Source organism: Pseudophryne corroboree, chromosome 1, assembly GCF_028390025.1.
Source record: "Pseudophryne corroboree isolate aPseCor3 chromosome 1, aPseCor3.hap2, whole genome shotgun sequence".
Taxonomy (NCBI): Eukaryota; Metazoa; Chordata; class Amphibia; order Anura; family Myobatrachidae; genus Pseudophryne; species Pseudophryne corroboree.
The window spans coordinates 1,148,986,140-1,149,012,270 of NC_086444.1; the positions used below are offsets into that span (position 1 = coordinate 1,148,986,140).

Genomic DNA, 26,131 nt, shown 5'->3' on the forward strand with positions numbered 1-26,131 from the left:
CCATTCATACCGGAACCGTATTCAACTTGGTAATAACTAGTGATGAGCGGGTTCGGTTCCTCGGAAACCGAACCCCCCCGAACTTCACCCATTTTACACGGGTCCGAGGCATACTCGGATTCTCCCGTATGGCTCGGTTAATCCGAGCGCGCCCGAACGTCATCATCCCGCTGTCGGATTCTCGCGAGATTCGGATTCTATATAAGCAGCCGCGCGTCGCCGCCATATTCACTCGTGCATTGGAAATGAGAGGGAGAGGACGTGGCTGGCGTCCTCTCCGTTTATTAATGTTGATGCAAATATTTGTGCTTATTGCTTAATTGTGGGGACTGGGGAGCAGCTGTATTATATAGGAGGAGTACAGTGCAGAGTTTTGCTGACAGTGACCACCAGTATACGTTGTCTGCCTGAAAAACACTCCATATCTGTGCTCAGTGTGCTGCATATATCTGTGCTCACACTGCTTTATTGTGGGGACTGGGGACCACCAGTATATTATATAGGAGGAGTACAGTGCAGAGTTTTGCTGACAGTGACCACCGGTATACGTTGTCTGCCTGAAAAACACTCCATATCTGTGCTCAGTGTGCTGCATATATCTGTGCTCACACTGCTTTATTGTGGGGACTGGGGACCAGCAGTATTATATAGGAGAAGTACAGTGCAGAGTTTTGCTGACAGTGACCACCAGTATACGTTGTCTGCCTGAAAAACACTCCATATCTGTGCTCAGTGTGCTGCATATATCTGTGCTCACACTGCTTTATTGTGGGGACTGGGGACCACCAGTATATTATATAGGAGGAGTACAGTGCAGAGTTTTGCTGACAGTGACCACCAGTATACGTTGTCTGCCTGAAAAACACTCCATATCTGTGCTCAGTGTGCTGCATATATCTGTGCTCACACTGCTTAATTGTGGGGACTGGGGAGCAGCTGTATCATATAGGAGAAGTACAGTGCAGAGTTTTGCTGACAGTGACCACCAGTATACGTTGTCTGCCTGAAAAACACTCCATATCTGTGCTCAGTGTGCTGCATATATCTGTGCTCACACTGCTTTATTGTGGGGACTGGGGACCAGCAGTATTATATAGGGGCAGTACAGTGCAGAGTTTTGCTGACAGTGACCACCAGTATACGTTGTCTGCCTGAAAAACACTCCATATCTGTGCTCAGTGTGCTGCATATATCTGTGCTCACACTGCTTTATTGTGGGGACTGGGGACCACCAGTATATTATATAGGAGGAGTACAGTGCAGAGTTTTGCGGACAGTGACCACCAGTATATATAGCAGTATGGTACGGAAGGCCACTGCTCTACCTACCTCTGTGTCGTAAAGTATACTATCCATCCATACCTGTGGTGCATTTCAGTTGTGCGCAGTATATATAGTAGTAGGCCATTGCTATTGATACTGGCATATAATTCCACACATTAAAAAATGGAGAACAAAAATGTGGAGGTTAAAATAGGGAAAGATCAAGATCCACTTCCACCTCGTGCTGAAGCTGCTGCCACTAGTCATGGCCGAGACGATGAAATGCCATCAACGTCGTCTGCCAAGGCCGATGCCCAATGTCATAGTAGAGAGCATGTATAATCCAAAAAACAAAAGTTCAGTAAAATGACGAAAAATCAAAATTGAAAGCGTCTGATGAGAAGCGTAAACTTGCCAATATGCCATTTACGACACTGAGTGGCAAGGCACGGCTGAGGCCCTGGCCTATGTTCATGGCTAGTGGTTCAGATTCACATGAGGATGGAAGCACTCATCCTCTCGCTAGAAAACTGCAGTGCCACTCCTAGATGGGCCAGGTGTTTGTGTCGGCCACTTGGGTCGCTTAGCTTAGTCACACAGCTACCTCATTGCGCCTCTTTTTTTCTTTGCATCATGTGCTGTTTGGGGACTATTTTTTTGAAGTGCCATCCTGTCTGACACTGCAGTGCCACTCCTAGATGGGCCAGGTGTTTGTGTCGGCCACTTGGGTCGCTTAGCTTAGTCACACAGCTACCTCATTGCGCCTCTTTTTTTCTTTGCATCATGTGCTGTTTGGGGACTATTTTTTTGAAGTGCCATCCTGTCTGACATTGCAGTGCCACTCCTAGATGGGCCAGGTGTTTGTGTCGGCCACTTGGGTCGCTTAGCTTAGTCACACAGCTACCTCATTGCGCCTCTTTTTTTCTTTGCATCATGTGCTGTTTGGGGACTATTTTTTTGAAGTGCCATCCTGTCTGACACTGCAGTGCCACTCCTAGATGGGCCAGGTGTTTGTGTCGGCCACTTGTGTCGCTTAGCTTAGTCACACAGCGACCTTGGTTCGCCTCTTTTTTTCTTTGCATCATGTGCTGTTTGGGGACAATTTTTTTGAAGTGCCATCCTGCCTGACACTGCAGTGCCACTCCTAGATGGGCCAGGTGTTTGTGTCGGCCACTTGTGTCGCTTAGCTTAGTCACACAGCGACCTTGGTGCGCCTCTTTTTTTCTTTGCATCATGTGCTGTTTGGGGACTATTTTTTTGAAGTGCCATCCTGTCTGACACTGCAGTGCCACTCCTAGATGGGCCAGGTGTTTGTGTCGGCCACTTGGGTCGCTTAGCTTAGTCACACAGCTACCTCATTGCGCCTCTTTTTTCTTTGCATCGTGTGCTGTTTGGGGACTATTTTTTTGAAGTGCCATCCTGTCTTACACTGCAGTGCCACTCCTAGATGGGCCAGGTGTTTGTGTAGGCCACTTGGGTCGCTTAGCTTAGTCACACAGCTACCTCATTGCGCCTCTTTTTTTTCTTTGCATCATGTGCTGTTTGGGGACTATTTTTTTGAAGTGCCATCCTGTCTGACACTGCAGTGCCACTCCTAGATGGGCCAGGTGTTTGTGTCGGCCACTTGGGTCGCTTAGCTTAATCACACAGCTACCTCATTGCGCCTCTTTTTTTCTTTGCATCATGTGCTGTTTGGGGACTATTTTTTTGAAGTGCCATCCTGTCTGACACTGCAGTGCCACTCCTAGATGGGCCAGGTGTTTGTGTCGGCCACTTGTGTCGCTTAGCTTAGTCACACAGCGACCTTGGTTCGCCTCTTTTTTTCTTTGCATCATGTGCTGTTTGGGGACAATTTTTTTGAAGTGCCATCCTGCCTGACACTGCAGTGCCACTCCTAGATGGGCCAGGTGTTTGTGTCGGCCACTTGTGTCGCTTAGCTTAGTCACACAGCGACCTTGGTGCGCCTCTTTTTTTCTTTGCATCATGTGCTGTTTGGGGACTATTTTTTTGAAGTGCCATCCTGTCTGACACTGCAGTGCCACTCCTAGATGGGCCAGGTGTTTGTGTAGGCCACTTGGGTCGCTTAGCTTAGTTACACAGCTACCTCATTGCGCCTCTTTTTTTCTTTGCATCATGTGCTGTTTGGGGACTATTTTTTTGAAGTGCCATCCTGTCTGACACTGCAGTGCCACTCCTAGATGGGCCAGGTGTTTGTGTCGGCCACTTGGGTCGCTTAGCTTAGTCACACAGCTACCTCATTGCGCCTCTTTTTTTCTTTGCATCATGTGCTGTTTGGGGACTCATTTTTTGAAGTGCCATCCTGTCTGACACTGCAGTGCCACTCCTAGATGGGCCAGGTGTTTGTGTCGGCCACTTGTGTCGCTTAGCTTAGCTTAGTCACACAGCGACCTTGGTGCGCCTCTTTTTTTCTTTGCATCATGTGCTGTTTGGGGACAATTTTTTTGAAGTGCCATCCTGCCTGACACTGCAGTGCCACTCCTAGATGGGCCAGGTGTTTGTGTCGGCCACTTGTGTCGCTTAGCATAGCCATCCAGCGACCTCGGTGCAAATTTTAGGACTAAAAATAATATTGAGAGGTGTGAGGTGTTCAGAATAGACTGAAAATTAGTGGCAATTATGGTTATTGAGGTTAATAATACCATGGGATCAAAATGACCCCCAAATTCTATGATTTAAGCTGTTTTTGAGGGTTTTTTGTAAAAAAACACCCAAATCCAAAACACACCCGAATCCGACAAAAAAATTTCAGGGAGGTTTTGCCAAAACGCGTCCGAATCCAAAACACGGCCGCGGAACCGAATCCAAAACCCGAAAAATTTCCGGTGCACATCACTAGTAATAACCCTTCTTTTTACCAGGTTGAATTACCGGGTCAGGCTACCCGCTAATTCAGCCAAAGTGCTTTCACATCGCACACTGACCCATTTCGACACGGCAATATTTGTGCGATGTGAAAGGGGTATTAATATTTTGTTTCCCTATGTGGACTACATTTGTCCGTTTGCCATGCTATGTTTTTCTGTGTCATTTATTTATCTTGTATTGCATACTTTCTCTCAATAAATATTATTTTAAAAAAAGTTTCCCTTACAAAAATTTTCATCATTAAATCTGCAGTTGAAATTATAATAAATTTTCTGAAGGCTAGTGTTTGTTGCTTTGAATAAAACATATCCAATTTTGTAAATAACTAATTTGGAAAACCTACTACATCATATGGGGAGACACCTGTTTTTAGAACCTCTCTCCAATTTCTGGAAAACTTAGGGTCCTATTTATCAATAAGTTTCAGTTATTTAAAACTCATTGCTTATGATAAATGGTGCTCCAGCCAATCAGCTCCTTACTGTCTTTTTTCTTTTTTCAAACACATGACAGTTGGGAGCTGATTAGCTGGAGAAAAAACTTGTTGATAAGTGGGACCCTAATGTTTTCTGTAGTGTAAGGATTTATTGTCTGGTGATCAATGCAAATAATTGATGTTTTACAAGTCGATGAAACAGAGGTTCAAGTGAAACAGCATTGGTGAGTTACCGTGGAGCCCTTATAACAAGTACAGCATGGACTCTGGTACTACAAGCGCACACATTCCAGCTGGAGAAAGGTCTGGTATTAAGTTTCCAGTCTACAGCTTAAAACACTTCCTCAACACAGTGTAATATATTCCATGTTTCCACAATCAGTAGTAAAATAAAAATCACTACGCCAGGTGAGTAGACACTAGCAGGTCATGTGATAGGAGTCACCATTCAGAAGCCAGGAGCGTGAGGTCACAGAGAGACTGCAGAAACTCTGACAGCAGCGCCTGTCATTCCTTTGTCCCTACATGACTGACATATATGCTAAGGAATGACACAGAGTCACCCAGCGGATGTAGTATTGCATACCTCCCAACATGACCCTCTCCAGGAGGGACAGAATACTCTGCTTCTGGACTTCCCTCTTAAATTATGATTGCCGGCACCTGTGTGGAACAGGTTAATGGATAAGAAAGGTGTGTCAGCACAGCACAGGTGATGGCAATCATATATTAAGAGAAAGGTCCAGGAGCAGAGCATTCTGTCCCTCCTGGAGAGGGTAATGTTGGGAGGTATGGTATTGTATGCCGGCATACTGAAGAACACCCCCAGCGGCACCATCATGGCTTGTCAGCTGAACTCGTTTCACCTGAGCAGAGGAAATCTCCTGGACGATGAAAGGCTTTTATTAGACTCCTGCAGCAAGATTGTTCTATCATTAGTCATCCGGCTACTATTACATTCATTTCAGTACCAGTTAAACAGTGGAAGTTTTTAAACCTACCTTGTCATTGAGAAATGTTGTGCTTTCCACTGGTATCTACAATGCATAACTGCAAGAGAAAAGGGGCTTATTTAGACTTAGGCGCAATTGCGCTCCTAACATATGCAATAAAATGTATATAGAAAAGTGAATTTATGTGTTTGTGTTGCGTGGGAGGTACCTCACCATGTGTCAGCCAGCGTACAGTATCAGCCCGTTCCGAAAGCGGAACATTGGCTTTTTCAGTAGAAATTGTATTTATTATTTATTATACAGTTTTTAGATAGATAGATAGATAGATAGATAGATAGATAGATAGATAGATAGATAGATAGATAGATAGATAGATAGCAACAGCATGTTCCATTCCACTTTGCAGTTAGGTACAAAAGAGTAATAAAACAAGTTTGGGCAATAACAGACGTACACACAAGTAAAAGGGCCCTACACACTGGCAAATAATATGCACGATATGAACGTTCTCGTTCATTAATGAATGACAACTTGTTCATATCGTGCAGTGTGTAGGCACCAACGATGAACGATGCGCGGCCCGGCGCTCGTTAATCGTTGGTGCCCCGTCGCTTATGCATGCATGCCAATATGGATGAGATTGTCCATATTAGCGCATGCATTGCTATGGCGCCGGGTGACAGGGGAGTGAAGAAACTTCACTCCCCTCCGCCACCAGGTCGCCCGTCTGCCGTATCGGAGGTCGGGCAGCTGTATTAACCTGGAGAAGTGATAAAGCAGTGATAAGCGCTAGGTGAAAACGCACCAGCCAATCATTACAGCTTTGAAAAATGACAGTTAGGAGCTGACTGGCTGGTGTGTTATCACCTTGCACTTATCACTGCTTTATCACTTCTTTTCCCTTCTCCAGGTTAATACATCTGCCCCAGAGTATCTTATCTTACGAAAGACCTGCAGTGAGTATGGCAATGTGATCTATTGTTACCGCGCCACGTTTGCAGTGTTGCCACTTCGTTGAGGTGTGTACCCAGCTTTAGACTTTATCCATATATTTTTGGCTCAAAGTTTAATTGTAAGACTCACACCACCGATGTAAGAGAAATGGTACAATGATACTTGGATTACTACAACAATGGGGGGTAATTCAGACCTGATTGCAGCAGCAAATTTGTTAGCAGTTGGGCAAAACCATGTGCACTGCAGGGTGGGGCGGGGGGGGGGGGCAGATATAACATGTGCAGAGAGCGTTAGATTTGGGTGTGGTGTGTTCAAACTGAAATCTAAATTGCATTGTAAACATAAAGCAGACAGTATTTACTAGAGATGAGCGGGTTCGGTTTCTCTGAATCCGAACCCGCACGAACTTCATGTTTTTTTCACGGGTCCGAGCAGACTCGGATCCTCCCGCCTTGCTCGGTTAACCCGAGCGCGCCCGAACGTCATCATGACGCTGTCGGATTCTCGCGAGACTCGGATTCTATATAAGGAGCCGCGCATCGCCGCCATTTTCACACGTGCATTGAGATTGATAGGGAGAGGACGTGGCTGGCGTCCTCTCCATTTAGATTAGGGTTGAGAGAGAGAGAGATTGACCTGAGGCTGTGATACTGTAGAAGAGAGTGCAGAGTTTAGTGACTGACGACCACAGTGACCACCAGACAGTGCAGTTGTTTGTTTTATTTAATATATCCGTTCTCTGCCTGAAAAAAACGATACACACAGTGACTCAGTCACATACCATATCTGTGTGCACTGCTCAGCCCAGTGTGCTGCATCAATGTATATATATATCTGACTGTGCTCAGCTCACACAGCTTATAATTGTGGGGGAGACTGGGGAGCACTGCAGTGCCAGTTATAGGTTATAGCAGGAGCCAGGAGTACATAATATTATATTAAAATTAAACAGTGCACACTTTTGCTGCAGGAGTGCCACTGCCAGTGTGACTAGTGACCAGTGACCTGACCACCAGTATATATAATATTAGTAGTATACTATCTCTTTATCAACCAGTCTATATTAGCAGCAGACACAGTACAGTGCGGTAGTTCACGGCTGTGGCTACCTCTGTGTCGGCACTCGGCAGCCCGTCCATAATTGTATATACCACCTAACCGTGGTTTTTTTTTCTTTCTTTATAGTCATACTAGTTACGAGTATACTATCTCTTTATCAACCAGTCTATATTAGCAGCAGACACAGTACAGTGCGGTAGTTCACGGCTGTGGCTACCTCTGTGTCGGCACTCGGCAGCCCGTCCATAATTGTATATACCACCTAACCGTGGTTTTTTTTTCTTTCTTTATACATACATACTAGTTACGAGTATACTATCTCTTTATCAACCAGTCTATATTAGCAGCAGACACAGTACAGTGCGGTAGTTCACGGCTGTGGCTACCTCTGTGTCGGCACTCGGCAGCCCGTCCATAATTGTATATACCACCTAACCGTGGTTTTTCTTTCTTTCTTTATACATACATACTAGTTACGAGTATACTATCTCTTTATCAACCAGTCTATATATTAGCAGCAGACACAGTACAGTGCGGTAGTTCACGGCTGTGGCTACCTCTGTGTCGGCACTCGGCAGCCCGTCCATAATTGTATATACCACCTAACCGTGGTTTTTTTTTCTTTCTTTATACATACATACTAGTTACGAGTATACTATCTCTTTATCAACCAGTCTATATATTAGCAGCAGACACAGTACAGTGCGGTAGTTCACGGCTGTGGCTACCTCTGTGTCGGCACTCGGCAGCCCGTCCATAATTGTATATACCACCTAACCGTGGTTTTTTTTTCTTTCTTTATACATACATACTAGTTACGAGTATACTATCTCTTTATCAACCAGTCTATATTAGCAGCAGACACAGTACAGTGCGGTAGTTCACGGCTGTGGCTACCTCTGTGTCGGCACTCGGCAGCCCGTCCATAATTGTATATACCACCTAACCGTGGTTTTTTTTTCTTTCTTTATACATACATACTAGTTACGAGTATACTATCTCTTTATCAACCAGTCTATATATTAGCAGCAGACACAGTACAGTGCGGTAGTTCACGGCTGTGGCTACCTCTGTGTCGGCACTCGGCAGCCCGTCCATAATTGTATATACCACCTAATCGTGGTTTTTTTTTCTTCTTTATACATACATACTACTACGACATCTCTTTATCAACCAGTCTATATTAGCAGCAGACACAGTACAGTACGATAGTTCACGGCTGTGGCTACCTCTGTGTCTGCACTCGGCAGGCAGTCCGTCCATAATTGTATACCACCTAACCGTGGTTTTTTTTTCTTTCTTCTTTATACATACATAGTTACATAGACATCTCTTTATCAACCAGTCTATATTAGCAGCAGACACAGTACAGTACGGTAGTTCACGGCTGTGGCTACCTCTGTGTCTGCACTCGGCAGGCAGTCCATAATTGTATACTAGTATCCATCTCCATTGTTTACCTGAGGTGCCTTTTAGTTGTGCCTATTAAAATATGGAGAACAAAAATGTTGAGGTTCCAAAATTAGGGAAAGATCAAGATCCACTTCCACCTCGTGCTGAAGCTGCTGCCACTAGTCATGGCCGAGACGATGAAATGCCAGCAACGTCGTCTGCCAAGGCCGATGCCCAATGTCATAGTACAGAGCATGTCAAATCCAAAACACCAAATATCAGAAAAAAAAGGACTCTAAAACCTAAAATAAAATTGTCGGAGGAGAAGCGTAAACTTGCCAATATGCCATTTACGACACGGAGTGGCAAGGAACGGCTGAGGCCCTGGCCTATGTTCATGGCTAGTGGTTCAGCTTCACATGAGGATGGAAGCACTCAGCCTCTCGCTAGAAAAATGAAAAGACTCAAGCTGGCAAAAGCAGCACAGCAAAGAACTGTGCATTCTTCGAAATCCCAAATCCACAAGGAGAGTCCAATTGTGTCGGTTGCGATGCCTGACCTTCCCAACACTGGACGTGAAGAGCATGCGCCTTCCACCATTTGCACGCCCCCTGCAAGTGCTGGAAGGAGCACCCGCAGTCCAGTTCCTGATAGTCAGATTGAAGATGTCAGTGTTGAAGTACACCAGGATGAGGAGGATATGGGTGTTGCTGGCGCTGGGGAGGAAATTGACCAGGAGGATTCTGATGGTGAGGTGGTTTGTTTAAGTCAGGCACCCGGGGAGACACCTGTTGTCCGTGGGAGGAATATGGCCGTTGACATGCCAGGTGAAAATACCAAAAAAATCAGCTCTTCGGTGTGGAGGTATTTCACCAGAAATGCGGACAACAGGTGTCAAGCCGTGTGTTCCCTTTGTCAAGCTGTAATAAGTAGGGGTAAGGACGTTAACCACCTCGGAACATCCTCCCTTATACGTCACCTGCAGCGCATTCATAATAAGTCAGTGACAAGTTCAAAAACTTTGGGTGACAGCGGAAGCAGTCCACTGACCAGTAAATCCCTTCCTCTTGTAACCAAGCTCACGCAAACCACCCCACCAACTCCCTCAGTGTCAATTTCCTCCTTCCCCAGGAATGCCAATAGTCCTGCAGGCCATGTCACTGGCAATTCTGACGAGTCCTCTCCTGCCTGGGATTCCTCCGATGCATCCTTGCGTGTAACGCCTACTGCTGCTGGCGCTGCTGTTGTTGCTGCTGGGAGTCGATGGTCATCCCAGAGGGGAAGTCGTAAGCCCACTTGTACTACTTCCAGTAAGCAATTGACTGTTCAACAGTCCTTTGCGAGGAAGATGAAATATCACAGCAGTCATCCTGCTGCAAAGCGGATAACTGAGGCCTTGACAACTATGTTGGTGTTAGACGTGCGTCCGGTATCCGCCGTTAGTTCACAGGGAACTAGACAATTTATTGAGGCAGTGTGCCCGGTACCAAATACCATCTAGGTTCCACTTCTCTAGGCAGGCGATACCGAGAATGTACACGGACGTCAGAAAAAGACTCACCAGTGTCCTAAAAAATGCAGTTGTACCCAATGTCCACTTAACCACGGACATGTGGACAAGTGGAGCAGGGCAGGGTCAGGACTATATGACTGTGACAGCCCACTGGGTAGATGTATGGACTCCCGCCGCAAGAACAGCAGCGGCGGCACCAGTAGCAGCATCTCGCAAACGCCAACTCTTTCCTAGGCAGGCTACGCTTTGTATCACCGCTTTCCAGAATACGCACACAGCTGAAAACCTCTTACGGCAACTGAGGAAGATCATCGCGGAATGGCTTACCCCAATTGGACTCTCCTGTGGATTTGTGGCATCGGACAACGCCAGCAATATTGTGTGTGCATTAAATATGGGCAAATTCCAGCACGTCCCATGTTTTGCACATACCTTGAATTTGGTGGTGCAGAATTTTTTAAAAAACGACAGGGGCGTGCAAGAGATGCTGTCGGTGGCCAGAAGAATTGCGGGACACTTTCGGCGTACAGGCACCACGTACAGAAGACTGGAGCACCACCAAAAACTACTGAACCTGCCCTGCCATCATCTGAAGCTAGAAGTGGTAACGAGGTGGAATTCAACCCTCTATATGCTTCAGAGGTTGGAGGAGCAGCAAAAGGCCATTCAAGCCTATACAATTGAGCACGATATAGTAGGTGGAATGCACCTGTCTCAGGCGCAGTGGAGAATGATTTCAACGTTGTGCAAGGTTCTGATGCCCTTTGAACTTGCCACACGTGAAGTCAGTTCAGACACTGCCAGCCTGAGTCAGGTCATTCCCCTCATCAGGCTTTTGCAGAAGAAGCTGGAGACATTGAAGGAGGAGCTAACACGGAGCGATTCCGCTAGGCATGTGGGACTTGTGGATGGAGCCCTTAATTCGCTTAACAAGGATTCACGGGTGGTCAATCTGTTGAAATCAGAGCACTACATTTTGGCCACCGTGCTCGATCCTAGATTTAAAGCCTACCTTGGATCTCTCTTTCCGGCAGACACAAGTCTGCTGGGGTTGAAAGACCTGCTGGTGACAAAATTGTCAAGTCAAGCGGAACGCGACCTGTCAACATCTCCTCCTTCACATTCTCCCGCAACTGGGGGTGCGAGGAAAAGGCTCAGAATTCCGAGCCCACCCGCTGGCGGTGATGCAGGGCAGTCTGGAGCGACTGCTGATGCTGACATCTGGTCCGGACTGAAGGACCTGACAACGATTACGGACATGTCGTCTACTGTCACTGCATATGATTCTCTCAACATTGATAGAATGGTGGAGGATTATATGAGTGACCGCATCCAAGTAGGCACGTCACACAGTCCGTACTTATACTGGCAGGAAAAAGAGGCAATTTGGAGGCCCTTGCACAAACTGGCTTTATTCTACCTAAGTTGCCCTCCCACAAGTGTGTACTCCGAAAGAGTGTTTAGTGCCGCCGCTCACCTTGTCAGCAATCGGCGTACGAGGTTACATCCAGAAAATGTGGAGAAGATGATGTTCATTAAAATGAATTATAATCAATTCCTCCGCGGAGACATTGACCAGCAGCAATTGCCTCCACAAAGTACACAGGGAGCTGAGATGGTGGATTCCAGTGGGGACGAATTGATAATCTGTGAGGAGGGGGATGTACACGGTGATATATCGGAGGGTGATGATGAGGTGGACATCTTGCCTCTGTAGAGCCAGTTTGTGCAAGGAGAGATTAATTGCTTCTTTTTTTGGGGGGGTCCAAACCAACCCGTCATATCAGTCACAGTCGTGTGGCAGACCCTGTCACTGAAATGATGGGTTGGTTAAAGTGTGCATGTCCTGTTTTGTTTATACAACATAAGGGTGGGTGGGAGGGCCCAAGGACAATTCCATCTTGCACCTCTTTTTTCTTTTCTTTTTCTTTGCATCATGTGCTGATTGGGGAGGGTTTTTTGGAAGGGACATCCTGCGTGACACTGCAGTGCCACTCCTAAATGGGCCCGGTGTTTGTGTCGGCCACTAGGGTCGCTAATCTTACTCACACAGTCAGCTACCTCATTGCGCCTCTTTTTTTCTTTGCGTCATGTGCTGTTTGGGGAGGGTTTTTTGGAAGGGACATCCTGCGTGACACTGCAGTGCCACTCCTAGATGGGCCCGGTGTTTGTGTCGGCCACTAGGGTCGCTAATCTTACTCACACAGCTACCTCATTGCGCCTCTTTTTTTCTTTGCGTCATGTGCTGTTTGGGGAGGGTTTTTTGGAAGGGACATCCTGCGTGACACTGCAGTGCCACTCCTAGATGGGCCCGGTGTTTGTGTCGGCCACTAGGGTCGCTAATCTTACTCACACAGCTACCTCATTGCGCCTCTTTTTTTCTTTGCGTCATGTGCTGTTTGGGGAGGGTTTTTTGGAAGGGCCATCCTGCGTGACACTGCAGTGCCACTCCTAGATGGGCCCGGTGTTTGTGTCGGCCACTAGGGTCGCTAATCTTACTCACACAGCTACCTCATTGCGCCTCTTTTTTTCTTTGCGTCATGTGCTGTTTGGGGAGGGTTTTTTGGAAGGGACATCCTGCGTGACACTGCAGTGCCACTCCTAGATGGGCCCGGTGTTTGTGTCGGCCACTAGGGTCGCTTATCTTACTCACACAGCGACCTCGGTGCAAATTTTAGGACTAAAAATAATATTGTGAGGTGTGAGGTATTCAGAATAGACTGAAAATGAGTGTAAATTATGGTTTTTGAGGTTAATAATACTTTGGGATCAAAATGACCCCCAAATTCTATGATTTAAGCTGTTTTTTAGTGTTTTTTGAAAAAAACACCCGAATCCAAAACACACCCGAATCCGACAAAAAAAATTCGGTGAGGTTTTGCCAAAACGCGTTCGAACCCAAAACACGGCCGCGGAACCGAACCCAAAACCAAAACACAAAACCCGAAAAATTTCAGGCGCTCATCTCTAGTATTTACCCTGCACAGAAACAAAATAACCCACCCAAATCTAACTCTCTCTGCACATGTTATATCTGCCCCTCCTGGCAGGCGTGGCGGCCGCCGGTGACGGGTACCGCCGGACAGCGATGGATTTAACGAAAAAAGCGATCGCACCGGCGATCACAAGAAGATTGACAGGAAGAAGCCGTTTGTGGGTGTCAACTGACCGTTTTTAAGGAGTGTCCAGGAGAACGCAGGCGTGTCCAGCCGTTTTAAGGGAGGGCTTCTGACGTCAGCTCCAGGCCGGATTGTTGCAGCGGCTGAGTAAGTCCTGAGCTGTGCAGAAACTGCACAAACTGTTGTTTGTGCAGCTTTCTGCACATGCATTCGGACCCCTGCAGAGAGAATACCCCCTCCCCCTGTAGGCGGCAACTACCTGATCGCAGCACTGGGAAAAAAAACACCTGCGTGCGATCAGGTCTGAATCAGGGACATGCAGTCAGGGGAGGCAGTGCCTCCCCTGTCATTAATGATGAAAAGAATAAAAAAGAAGATACTTATGACTAGTGATGTGCACCGGAAATTTTTCGGGTTTTGTGTTTTGGTTTTGGGTTCGGTTCCGCGGCCGTGTTTTGGGTTCGGACGCGATTTTTGTCGGATTCGGGTGTGTTTTGGATTCGGGTGTTTTTTTCAAAAAACACTAAGAAACAGCTTAAATCATAGAATTTGGGGGTCATTTTGATCCCATAGTATTATTAACCTCAATAACCATAATTTCCACTCATTTTCAGTCTATTCTGAATACCTCACACCTCACAATATTATATTTAGTCCTAAAATTTGCACCGAGGTCGCTGGATGGCTAAGCTAAGCGACACAAGTGGCCGACACAAACACCTGGCCCATCTAGGAGGGGCGCTGCAGTGTCAGACAGGATGGCACTTGAAAAAAATAGTCCCCAAACAGCACATGATGCAAAGAAAAAAAGAGGCGCAATGAGGTAGCTGTATGACTAAGCTAAGCGACCCTAGTGGCCGACACAAACACCTGGCCCATCTAGGAGTGGCACTGCAGTGTCAGACAGGATGGCACTTCAAAAAAATAGTCCCCAAACAGCACATGATGCAAAGAAAAAAAGAGGCGCAATGAGGTAGCTGTGTGACTAAGCTAAGCGACCATAGTGGCCGACACAAACACCTGGCCCATCTAGGAGTGGCACTGCAGTGTCAGACAGGATGGCACTTCAAAAAAATAGTCCCCAAACAGCACATGATGCAAAGAAAAAAAGAAGCGCAATGAGTTAGCTGTGTGACTAAGCTAAGCGACCCTAGTGGCCGACACAAACACCTGGCCCATCTAGGAGTGGCACTGCAGTGTCAGACAGGATGGCACTTGATAAAAATAGTCCCCAAACAGCACATGACGCAAAGAAAAAAGAGGCGCAATGAGGTAGCTGTGTGACTAAGCTAAGCGACCCTAGTGGCCGACACAAACACCTGGCCCATCTAGGAGTGGCACTGCAGTGTCAGACAGGATGGCACTTCACAAAAATAGTCCCCAAACAGCACATGATGCAAAGGAAAAAAGAGGCGCAATGAGGTAGCTGTGTGACTAAGCTAAGCGACCCTAGTGGCCGACACAAACACCTGGCCCATCTAGGAGTGGCACTGCAGTGTCAGACAGGATGGCACTTGAAAAAAATAGTCCCCAAACAGCACATGATGCAAAGAAAAAAAGAGGCGCAATGAGGTAGCTGTGTGACTAAGCTAAGCGACCCTAGTGGCCGACACAAACACCTGGCCCATCTAGGAGTGGCACTGCAGTGTCAGACAGGATGGCACTTGAAAAAAATAGTCCCCAAACAGCACATGATGCAAAGAAAAAAAGAGGCGCACCAAGGTCGCTGTGTGATTAAGCTAAGCGACACAAGTGGCCGACACAAACACCTGGCCCATCTAGGAGTGACACTGCGGTGTCAGGCAGGATGGCCCTTCAAAAAAATACTCCCCAAACAGCACATGATGCAAAGAAAAATGAAAGAAAAAATAGGTGCAAGATGGAATTGTCCTTGACCCTCCCACTCGCCTTATGTTGTATAAACAGGACATGCACACTTTAACGAACCCATCATTTCAGCGACAGGGTATGCCACACGACTGTGACTGAAATGACTGGTTGGTTTGGGCCCCCACCAAAAAAGAAGCAATCAATCTCTCCTTGCACAAACTGGCTCTACAGAGGCAAGATGTCCACCTCATCATCATCGTCCGATTCATCACCCCTTTCACTGTGTACATCCCCCTCCTCACAGATTATTAATTCGTCCCCACTGGATCCACCATCTCATGTCCCCGTGTACTTTCTGGAGGCAATTGCTGCTGGTGAATGTCTCCACGGAGGAATTGATTATAATTCATTTTAATGAACATCATCTTCTCCACATTTTCTGGAAGTAACCTCGTACGCCGATTGCTGACAAGGTGAGCGGCTGCACTAAACACTCTTTCGGAGTACACACTGGAGGGAGGGCAACTTAGGTAGAATAAAGCCAGTTTCTGCAAGGGCCTCCAAATTGCCTCTTTTTCCTGCCAGTATACGTACGGACTGTCTGACGTGCCTACTTGGATGCGGTCACTCATATAATCCTCCACCATTCTTTCAATGGTGAGAGAATCATATGCAGTGACAGTAGACGACATGTCAGTAATCGTTGGCAGGTCCTTCAGTCCGGACCAGATGTCAGCACTCACTCCAGACTGCCCTGCATCACCGCCAGCGGGTGGGCTCGGAATTCTTAGCCTTTTCCTCGCACCCCCAGTTGCGGGAGAATGTGAAGGAGGAGCTGTTGACGGGTCACGTTCCGCTTGACTTGACAATTTTCTCACCAGCAGGTCTTTGAACCCCTTGTGTCTGCCGGAAAGAGAGATACAACGTAGGTTTTAAATCTAGGATCGAGCACGGTGGCCAAAATGTAGTGCTCTGATTTCAACAGATTGACCACCCGTGAATCCTGGTTAAGCGAATGAAGGGCTCCATCCACAAGTCCCACATGCCTAGCGGAATCGCTCTGTTTTAGCTCCTCCTTCAATGTCTCCAGCTTCTTCTGCAAAAGTCTGATGAGGGGAATGACCTGACTCAGGCTGGCAGTGTCTGAACTGACTTCACGTGTGGCAAGTTCAAAGGGTTGCAGAACCTTGCACAACGTTGAAATCATTCTCCACTGCGCTTGAGACAGGTGCATTCCACCGCCTTTGCCTATATCGTGGCCAGATGTATAGGCTTGAATGGCCTTTTGCTGCTCCTCCATCCTCTGAAGCATATAGAGGGTTGAATTCCACCTCGTTACCACCTCTTGCTTCAGATGATGGCAGGGCAGGTTCAGGTATTTTTGGTGGTGCTCCAGTCTTCTGTACGCGGTGCCTGAACGCCGAAAGTGGCCCGCAATTCTTCTGGCCACCGACAGCATCTCTTGCACGCCCCTGTCGTTTTTTAAATAATTCTGCATCACCAAATTCAAGGTATGTGCAAAACATGGGACGTGCTGGAATTTGCCCAGATGTAATGCGCGCACAATATTGCTGGCGTTGTCCGATGTCACAAATCCCCAGGAGAGTCCAATTGGGGTAAGCCATTCTGCGATGATCTTCCTCAGTTGCCGTAAGAGGTTTTCAGCTGTGTGCGTATTCTGGAAAGCGGTGATACAAAGCGTAGCCTGCCTAGGAACGAGTTGGCGTTTGCGAGATGCTGCTACTGGTGCCGCCGCTGCTGTTCTTGCTGCGGGTGGCAATACATCTACCCAGTGGGCTGTCACAGTCATATAGTCCTGAGTCTGCCCTGCTCCACTTGTCCACATGTCCGTGGTTAAGTGGACATTGGGTACAACTGCATTTTTTAGGACACTGGTGAGTCTTTTTCTGAGGTCTGTGTACATTTTCGGTATCGCCTGCCTAGAGAAATGGAACCTAGATGGTATTTGGTACCGGGGACACAGTACCTCAATCAAGTCTATAGTTGCCTCTGAATTAACGATGGATACCGGAACCACGTTTCTCACCGCCCAGGCTGCCAAGGCCTGAGTTATCTGCTTTGCAGCAGGATGACTGCTGTGATATTTCATCTTCCTCGCAAAGGACTGTTGTACAGTCAATTGCTTACTGGAAGTAGTACAAGTGGTCTTCCGACTTCCCCTCTGGGATGACGGTCGACTCCCAGCAGCAACAACAGCAGCGCCAGCAGCAGTAGGCATTACACTCAAGGATGCATCGGAGGAATCCCAGGCAGGAGAGGACTCGTCAGACTTGCCAGTGACATGGCCTGCAGGACTATTGGCTTTCCTGGGTAAGGAGGAAATTGACACTGAGGGAGTTGGTGGTGTGGTTTGCAGGAGCTTGGTTACAAGAGGAAGGGATTTACTGGTCAGTGGACTGCTTCCGCTGTCGCCCAAGGTTTTTGAACTTGTCACTGACTTATGATGAATGCGCTGCAGGTGACGTATAAGGGAGGATGTTCCGAGGTGGTTAACGTCCTTACCCCCACTTATTACAGCTTGACAAAGGCAACACACGGCTTGACACCTGTTGTCCGCATTTATGTTGAAATAATTCCACACCAAAGAGCTGATTTTTTTTGTATTTTGACCAGGCATGTCAATGGCCATTTTCCTCCCACGGACAGCAGGTGTCTCCCCGGGTGCCTGACTTAAACAAACCACCTCACCATCAGAATCCTCCTTGTCAATTTCCTCCCCAGCGCCAGCAACACCCATATCCTCATCCTAGTGTACTTCAACACTGACATCTTCAATTTGACTATCAGGAACTGGACTGCAGGTGCTCCTTCCAGCACTTGCAGGGGGCGTGCAAATGGTGGAAGGCGCAAGCTCTTCCCGTCCAGTGTTGGGAAGGTCAGGCATCGCAACCGACACAATTGGACTCTCCTTGGGGATTTGTGATTTCGAAGAACGCACAGTTCTTTGCTGTGCTTTTGCCAGCTTAAGTCTTTTCTTTTTTCTAGCGAGAGGATGAGTGCTTCCATCCTCATGTGAAGCTGAACTACTAGCCATGAACATAGGCCAGGGCCTCAGCCGTTCCTTGCCACTCCGTGTCGTAAATGGCATATTGGCAAGTTTACGCTTCTCCTCAGACGCTTTTAATTTTGATTTTTGAGGCATTTTACTGATCTTTTGTGTTTTGGATTTTACATGCTCTGTACTATGACATTGGGCATCGGCCTTGGCAGACGACGTTGATGGCATTTCATCGTCTCGGCCATGACTAGTGGCAGCAGCTTCAGCACGAGGTGGAAGTGGATCTTGATCTTTCCCTATTTTTTTAACCTCCACATTTTTGTTCTCCATATTTTAATGCGCACAACTAAAAGGCACCACAGGTATACAATGTAGATGGATGGATAGTATACTTTATGGATGACGAGTGACGACACAGAGGTAGGTACAGCAGTGGCCTACCGTACTGCTATATACAGTATAATGGACCTGGTGGACACTGTCAGCAGACTGCTAAACTACTAGTATAAAAAAAAGCCACCATAGCTATACAATGTAGATGGATGGATAGTATACTTTATACATGACGAGTGACGACACAGAGGTAGGTACAGCAGTGGCCTACCGTACTGCTATATACAGTATAATGGACCTGGTGGACACTGTCAGCAGACTGCTAAACTACTAGTATAAAAAAAAAAGCCACCACAGGTATACAATGTAGATGGATGGATAGTATACTTAATGGATGACGAGTGACGACACAGAGGTAGGTACAGCAGTGGCCTACCGTACTGCTATATACAGTATAATGGACCTGGTGGACACTGTCAGCAGACTGCTAAACTACTAGTATAAAAAAAAAGCCACCACAGGTATACAATGTAGATGGATGGATAGTATACTTTATGGATGATGAGTGACGACACAGAGGTAGGTACAGCAGTGGCCTACCGTACTGCTATATACAGTATAATGGACCTGGTGGACACTGTCAGCAGACTGCTAAACTACTAGTATAAAAAAAAAGCCACCATAGCTATACAATGTAGATGGATGGATAGTATACTTTATAGATGACGAGTGATGACACAGAGGTAGGTACAGCAGTGGCCTACCGTACTGCTATATACAGTATAATGGACCTGGTGGACACTGTCAGCAGACTGCTAAACTACTAGTATAAAAAAAAGCCAACACAGGTATACAATGTAGATGGATGGATAGTATACTTAATGGATGACGAGTGACGACACAGAGGTAGGTACAGCAGTGGCCTACCGTACTGCTATATACAGTATAATGGACCTGGTGGACACTGTCAGCAGACTGCTAAACTACTAGTATTAAAAAAAAAGCCACCACAGGTATACAATGTAGATGGATGGATAGTATACTTTATGGATGACGAGTGACGACACAGAGGTAGGTACAGCAGTGGCCTACCGTACTGCTATATACAGTATAATGGACCTGGTGGACACTGTCAGCAGACTGCTAAACTACTAGTATAAAAAAAAAAGCCACCACAGGTATACAATGTAGATGGATGGATAGTATACTTTATGGATGACGAGTGACGACACAGAGGTAGGTACAGCAGTGGCCTACCGTACTGCTATATACAGTATAATGGACCTGGTGTGTCACAATCCTGACTGTAGGTTTCATATTTGGTGACTTACCCCTGCCATCTGTCCCGGATCCTGTGTCTTTTTACTCACTGAATTAAACAGCTTGTCACAACTATGTGTTTTCCTGAGTTCTCTGCCTGAAAGGTAATAGTTAATTAGCTCCACCTGTGGTGATCTCCTGTGTGAGGCTGAATTCAGCAATCTGAAGTTTAGGCCTAAAAGCCAGCATCTTATGTTTTGCAGAAGTTCAGGCTTCAGTGTTCTCTCGGTCTGCTAGGCCTCATTCTACATCACAGCCTAGGCTAGAGTAGTCACATGACAGTGACTGTTCACCTGACCCAGAGTTGTCCAATTCTCTGCCAGCCTGAGACTCTCTGCATCACCTAATCCTGCTCACCAATCACCAAGGACCAGGAAGTATAAGTCAGGAGGCTGAGTTAGAAACTGGGCCAGTTCCTTGTGTCACACTCACAGCTATGTGTGAGTCTTCAAGCTGAGCTCCCTAAAGGTAACCTTTATACTCTAGTTCCTGTGAAAACTCTGTTCCTTGTTACCCTGTTTGGTTTACTTTTGTGTTGCCACTGATGATCACTATTTCCACGAGTCTCAAAGTAAAGGCACAGCTGCAGTGGTTCATCTTAAAGGCACAGTATTATATTCCATAGTCTCAACTGAAAACCACAGCTGCCGTGGTTCATCTTTACTGCTGTTGTAGTTGTGATCTCCAGAGCTCCCGTATCCCTGCAGCATCTCCGTGCCTCAGCATCTCCGTGCCTCAGCATCTGCGTATCCCTGCAGCATCTCCGTATCCCTGCAGCATCTCTCAGTACCTCCGTGCCTCAGTACCTCCGTGCCTCAGTACCTCCGTGCCTCCCAGCACCTCAGTGCCTCAGCATCTCCGTGCCTCAGCATCTCCGTGCCTCAGCACCTCAGTGCCTCAGTTCCTCCGTGCCTCCCAGCACCTCCGTGCCTCAGCACCTCGTGCCTCCAGCATCTCCGTGCTTCCAGCATCTCCGTGTCTCAGCACCTCGTGCCTCCAGTACCTCCGTGCTTCAGCATCTCTGTGCTTCCGGCATCTCAGTGCCTCCAAGCACCTCAGTGTCTCTACGCACCCCAGTGACTCTACGCACCCCAGTGTCTCTACGCACCCCAATGTCTCTACGCACCCCAGTGTCTCTACGCATCCCAGTGTTTCCAAGCACTTCCGTGCCTCCTAGCACCTCAGTGTCTCCAAGCATCCAGTGCACTTTAGCACAGTTGTACCTGGTATTCTTCACTGATTCATCAGCGCCTTTCCAGTTCTGTCTTTCAGGAGACCTTCAGCGTTCACACGTGCCCTCTGTCTGCCGACCTAATCCTGCATGGGGAGAACCTAGATTCGGCCATCTCTGCTGCGGTTCCTCTTCCCAGTCACCGGAAGAAGCCCCGAGTCCACAACACTCCCAAACCAGGTCAGTGGTAGTATTCATATAATTCTCCAGTCGCCCGCACAGACTTCACTAACACCGGGTTCACAAAACCTCAGTCATGACAGTAGGAACTGGCCACATGGACCCGGCCGAAAGTGTTTGTCTGACGCAGGACCTCCTAAGCAATATTGCAGGACGCTTGGAAGGTCTGGAGTCGACTCAGCATCAATTAGCACAGTGTCTGCAGCGGAATTCTTTCTCCAGAGATTCTCTGACCTTCTGCACTAAGACTCCTGACCAACTGCAGTTTTTCTACCAGATGTTATTACGGTTACAAGAACTTTTGTCTAGTATTCTTTCTGTGATGCCTGATCTCTTCAGGAATACTACCAACGTTGTTGATCCTGTTTTGTCCCATCCAGTTAATAGAGTCTCTTCCTCTGTGCAAGGAAAAGTTGTTCATCAAAGCTATCCATGGCCCAAACTCTCTGAAGCTGAACGTCAGCGGCGTAGGGAGCTACACCTCTGTCTTTACTGTGGAAATTCCAGTCACTTTGTTAAAGACTGCATTCTTCGTAAGCCAGGGAATGGTGACAAATCTCAGTATCACAGTGCTCATGTCTACAAGTCATCCACAGTAGCCGATCCTGCTACTGCTGATGGGGGTATCAAGATGGCTACTCTGAAAGAGACTCAAATTTATGACTGGGGTCCGGTGATTAAAAGACCTTATCCCAAGTTAGGTGTTCAGAGAAGAATATTCAAGACATTTAGAGTCACAGAGGAGTCAGTGTCTTCAGCCCAAGGAGGGGCATCCGTGTCTTCAGCCCAAGGAGGGGCGTCCGTGTCTTCAGCCCAAGGAGGGGCGTCCGTGTCTTCAGCCCAAGGAGGGGCGTCCGTGACTTCAGCCCAAGGAGGGGCGTCCGTGTCTTCAGCCCAAAGAGGGGCGTCCGTGCCTTCAGCCCAAGGAGGGGCGTCCGCGTCTTCAGCCCCAGTGAGGGGTTCAGAGGGTTCAGCCAGGGAGTCTACAGAGCGCTGCCCAGCCAGGGAGTCTACAGAGCGCTGCCCAGCCAGGGAGTCTACAGAGCGCTGCCCAGCCAGGGAGTCTACAGAGCGCTGCCCAGCCAGGGAGTCTACAGAGCGCTGCCCAGCCAGGGAGTCTACAGAGAGCTGCCCAGCCAGGGAGTCTACAGAGCGCTGCCCAGCCAGGGAGTCTACAGAGTGCTGCCCAGCCAGGGAGTCTACAGAGTGCTGCCCAGCCAGGGAGTCTACAGAGTGCTGCCCAGCCAGGGAGTCTACAGAGTGCTGCCCAGCCAGGGAGTCTACAGAGTGCTGCCCAGCCAGGGAGTCTACAGAGTGCTGCCCAGCCCCGTGAAGTGGGGGCTCTTGCCTCAGCCCAGCCCCGTGAAGTGGGGGCTCTTGCCTCAGCCCAGCCCCATGAAGTGGGGGCTCTTGCCTCAGCCCAGCCCCGTGAAGTGGGGGCTCTTGCCTCAGCCCAGCCCCGTGAAGTGGGGGCTCTTGCCTCAGCCCAGCCCCGTGAAGTGGGGGCTCTTGCCTCAGCCCAGCCCCGTGAAGTGGGGGCTCTTGCCTCAGCCCAGCCCCGTGAAGAGGGGGCTCTTGCCTCAGCCCAGCCCCGTGAAGAGGGGGCTCTTGCCTCAGCCCAGCCCCGTGAAGAGGGGGCTCCTGCCGGTCCAGCAATACTCCAGGACCAGCCTGGTCAGTCTCCGTTGGCTCCAGCCAATTCAAGTATCCTTGGATCCAATCCAGTCCTACTCGTCCAGCCAAAGATTTCTCCAGTTTCAGTCTGTTCAAACTCATCTGGACACAAACCGATTCCAAGCATTGGTCCGAGTAAAGAACTTTTGTCTGTTGGTCCCAGTAAAGGACTTCCACCATCTAGTTCTAAAATTAGACTTCAGTCTGTCTCTGATTCTGTTTTCTTGTCTTCCAGCACTGAGTCCACAGCTTCTGCGGGGAATTCTAATACCTCTTCTCCTCGATGTCGGGATAATTCTGCTGTAGCATCTAAAGTCAAGAAAAATACCAAGGCTATTGACCTAATGTCTGAATGGGTACCTCAGTCTAATGTTGTTTCAGTGGCATCTGTTTCCTTGAGTCCAATTTCATCCTCCACTCAGTCTTCAGAACATTCAGTCAATGCTCTGTTTTCTGACCCATCGCTTTCTGAGCAAGATAATGCCTTGATGAACCAATACATTAGGAATTTCAGGAATGCCAAGAATTGGAAAACAGTACAAAGACAACAGCCTGTTGATTTTTTTAAATAAAGTATTTTTATTTCGAAGGAGAGTAGTTTGCATACAGACATTGCATAACAGGAACACATTAAACACGTAATGACATGTCCTCATCGGGGAACAGCATTCACTTTCGACTTATTTTCAAACTATGTCATTTGCTCATAGGCGCATAGGAATGTACAGTTATATATACCATTATTTTGCATTATCCGTACACTCTAGTATTCATGAAATCACATTATACTTTGTTTTGTTTCCCCCCCCCCCCTCAAATATAACTCTTACGGACAATCCGTCCGAGTAAAACCCTTTAAAAGAGAAGAAAACAATCAGAAACCAAACACAGAGAACCCCAGAAATAAAAAAATTAAAAAAACAAAGAGACAAAAAACATTATGGGGAAGAGGACGCATTGGGGGATACTAGCACTCTAAATCCTACCCTGTCCAGATGGGCACAGAGCCACTCTCTCATTCACAACCCATTGGGTGAGAGGGAAGCCTATGGCCTTAGAAGATCATAACTTGGCAAATCCAGGACCTGTTAGTAACCCTATCACCATTAAGTTGTAGGGTCTGGGACGGAGTATATGGATTCCAGCCATGGAGACCAAATTCTTTCAAATTTAGTGGAGGCATTGTGTTTCATATAAATATATCGTTCCTTAAAAACAGTGTCGTTTATTAGTGCCTTAAGAGCGGGGAGTGTAGGGCCCTTAGGGGCCATCCATAGCCTCGCAATGCTCACCTTCGCCATTGCACATATGTTGCGAGCATATAGGCCCTTGATAAAGCTAAATATTTATCTTATATAAAACCCTTTATGAGGTCTAAGAACACTGCACGCTATTTACGTATGGAGTATCGTAAGGGTACGCTCGTTGCGTAACAATCGCTTAGCCGTGGTCGAGACGCTCAAGCGTCACGTTCGCTCACGGCCAAGAGATCACAGGCAGGCACGCTATTGGCTGCCGACTAACGTAATGATTCGCTATAGCGTAGCGGCCGCTCGGGACCACGAGGAGATCACCAGCGGCGCAGACGCTCACAATGTTAAACCTTTATATCTAAACCATAAACAATGTAATATGCTGTAAAACCTTAGTGTAGAGATAGGGTGTAGATGCAACACAGTGTAACCTTATTAACTTAAAAGCTGTTTGAGCGTCACCGACGCTCTGAGAATACTTAACACTATAAGAAATACACAGATACCGTGCTTAGGGTCCAACGCCTAATATATATATATAATGAATGTTATACTTGCAAAAGAATTATTACAATACAAGTCATACACTACAATATAACATAGACTACCTAACCAGATAACTACACATGAAATACAATACAATACTATTATGTTTAAGAGAATACGAGAGAAAGAGAAGAAGAGAGAGAGAGAGAGAGATATGGCCCACAACAACAAGAAAGACAATATGATTGCGGAGAAAACTTACGCACAAAGGAAACGATCGCATGCGCCTCTGGACATCCAGCTCCCGATTTTCAGCAATGATAACCGTTGAAGAGTGAGAGCTGGATGTGATCGGCTTGTCTATTTATGCCCCACACACAATACAATTCAATGGTCCCTACAATCTCATTGTTCATTGGACACAGGAATTCCTCCTCGCATTATAACAAAAGGTCATAGGTTGATTCATACAGGTGGGCTGTGACGATTTCCAACTGCTCAGGTGGGTGGGAAACTAGGTTTCCCGCCGCATGGATAATTAAGTGCAAATAATAGTAAATGGACATAAACTTCTTATGTCCATAACTATTCGCACGAGCGATTAATCCGCTTCAAACCAACACCGGAATTTTGCTAATTAAATACTCTTCCGATGGATACTAAACACCACTGTATTACTCCTGTCTGACCCTTCGTATCAAACAAAGGGGGATTTCTCTGTTCATGAACATTCTACATTAACCAAACTTTCAGATTCTATCAAAGGGACCATGATCTACAAAATACATTATATGGTGAAAATATGTAACGATTGAGTCGCACGCTACGAACACATGAACTCTACCGTAAATGCACATACCGCGCTCCCGCGGGTGCCCGCAACAGCGAGTATGCGCACGCACGGGAGAGCGCACGCATGCGCAGCGCAGACCTGTATGAGGTGCAAATATGGCAGTGTGCATCGTGATATTTTTCTGACTTTGACAGTCCACCCTTTGGCAGTCAACAATAACTGCCACTTCCTAAAACATTTCAAAAAGAGAAAAATATATGTCAGGGGTTAATACATTTACATGGTTGGGTAGGGGAGGAGAGGAGAAGGTAGGAAAAGGGTATGACCTAGTGTGATAGCAGAAGCATGTGTGTATGAATCCGTGCTTGGGGGTCATGTATCATTGTGCCGTACGTGTTTTAAATCAAGCTTCGAGGCATTGCGAAGTATACATT

General features: G+C 47.2%; 1 long non-coding RNA gene across 2 annotated transcripts in view; it reads right to left on the bottom strand.

Annotated features, from left to right (window-relative positions):
- Positions 1-26,131, bottom strand: part of LOC135002272 (uncharacterized) — a 192,728-nt gene that overhangs the window by 41,560 nt on the left and 125,037 nt on the right. For both annotated transcript variants that reach the window (XR_010203578.1, XR_010203532.1), the window contains exon 2: positions 5,587-5,635. This is a non-coding gene — a long non-coding RNA (uncharacterized LOC135002272). The remainder of the gene's footprint in view (positions 1-5,586; positions 5,636-26,131) is intronic.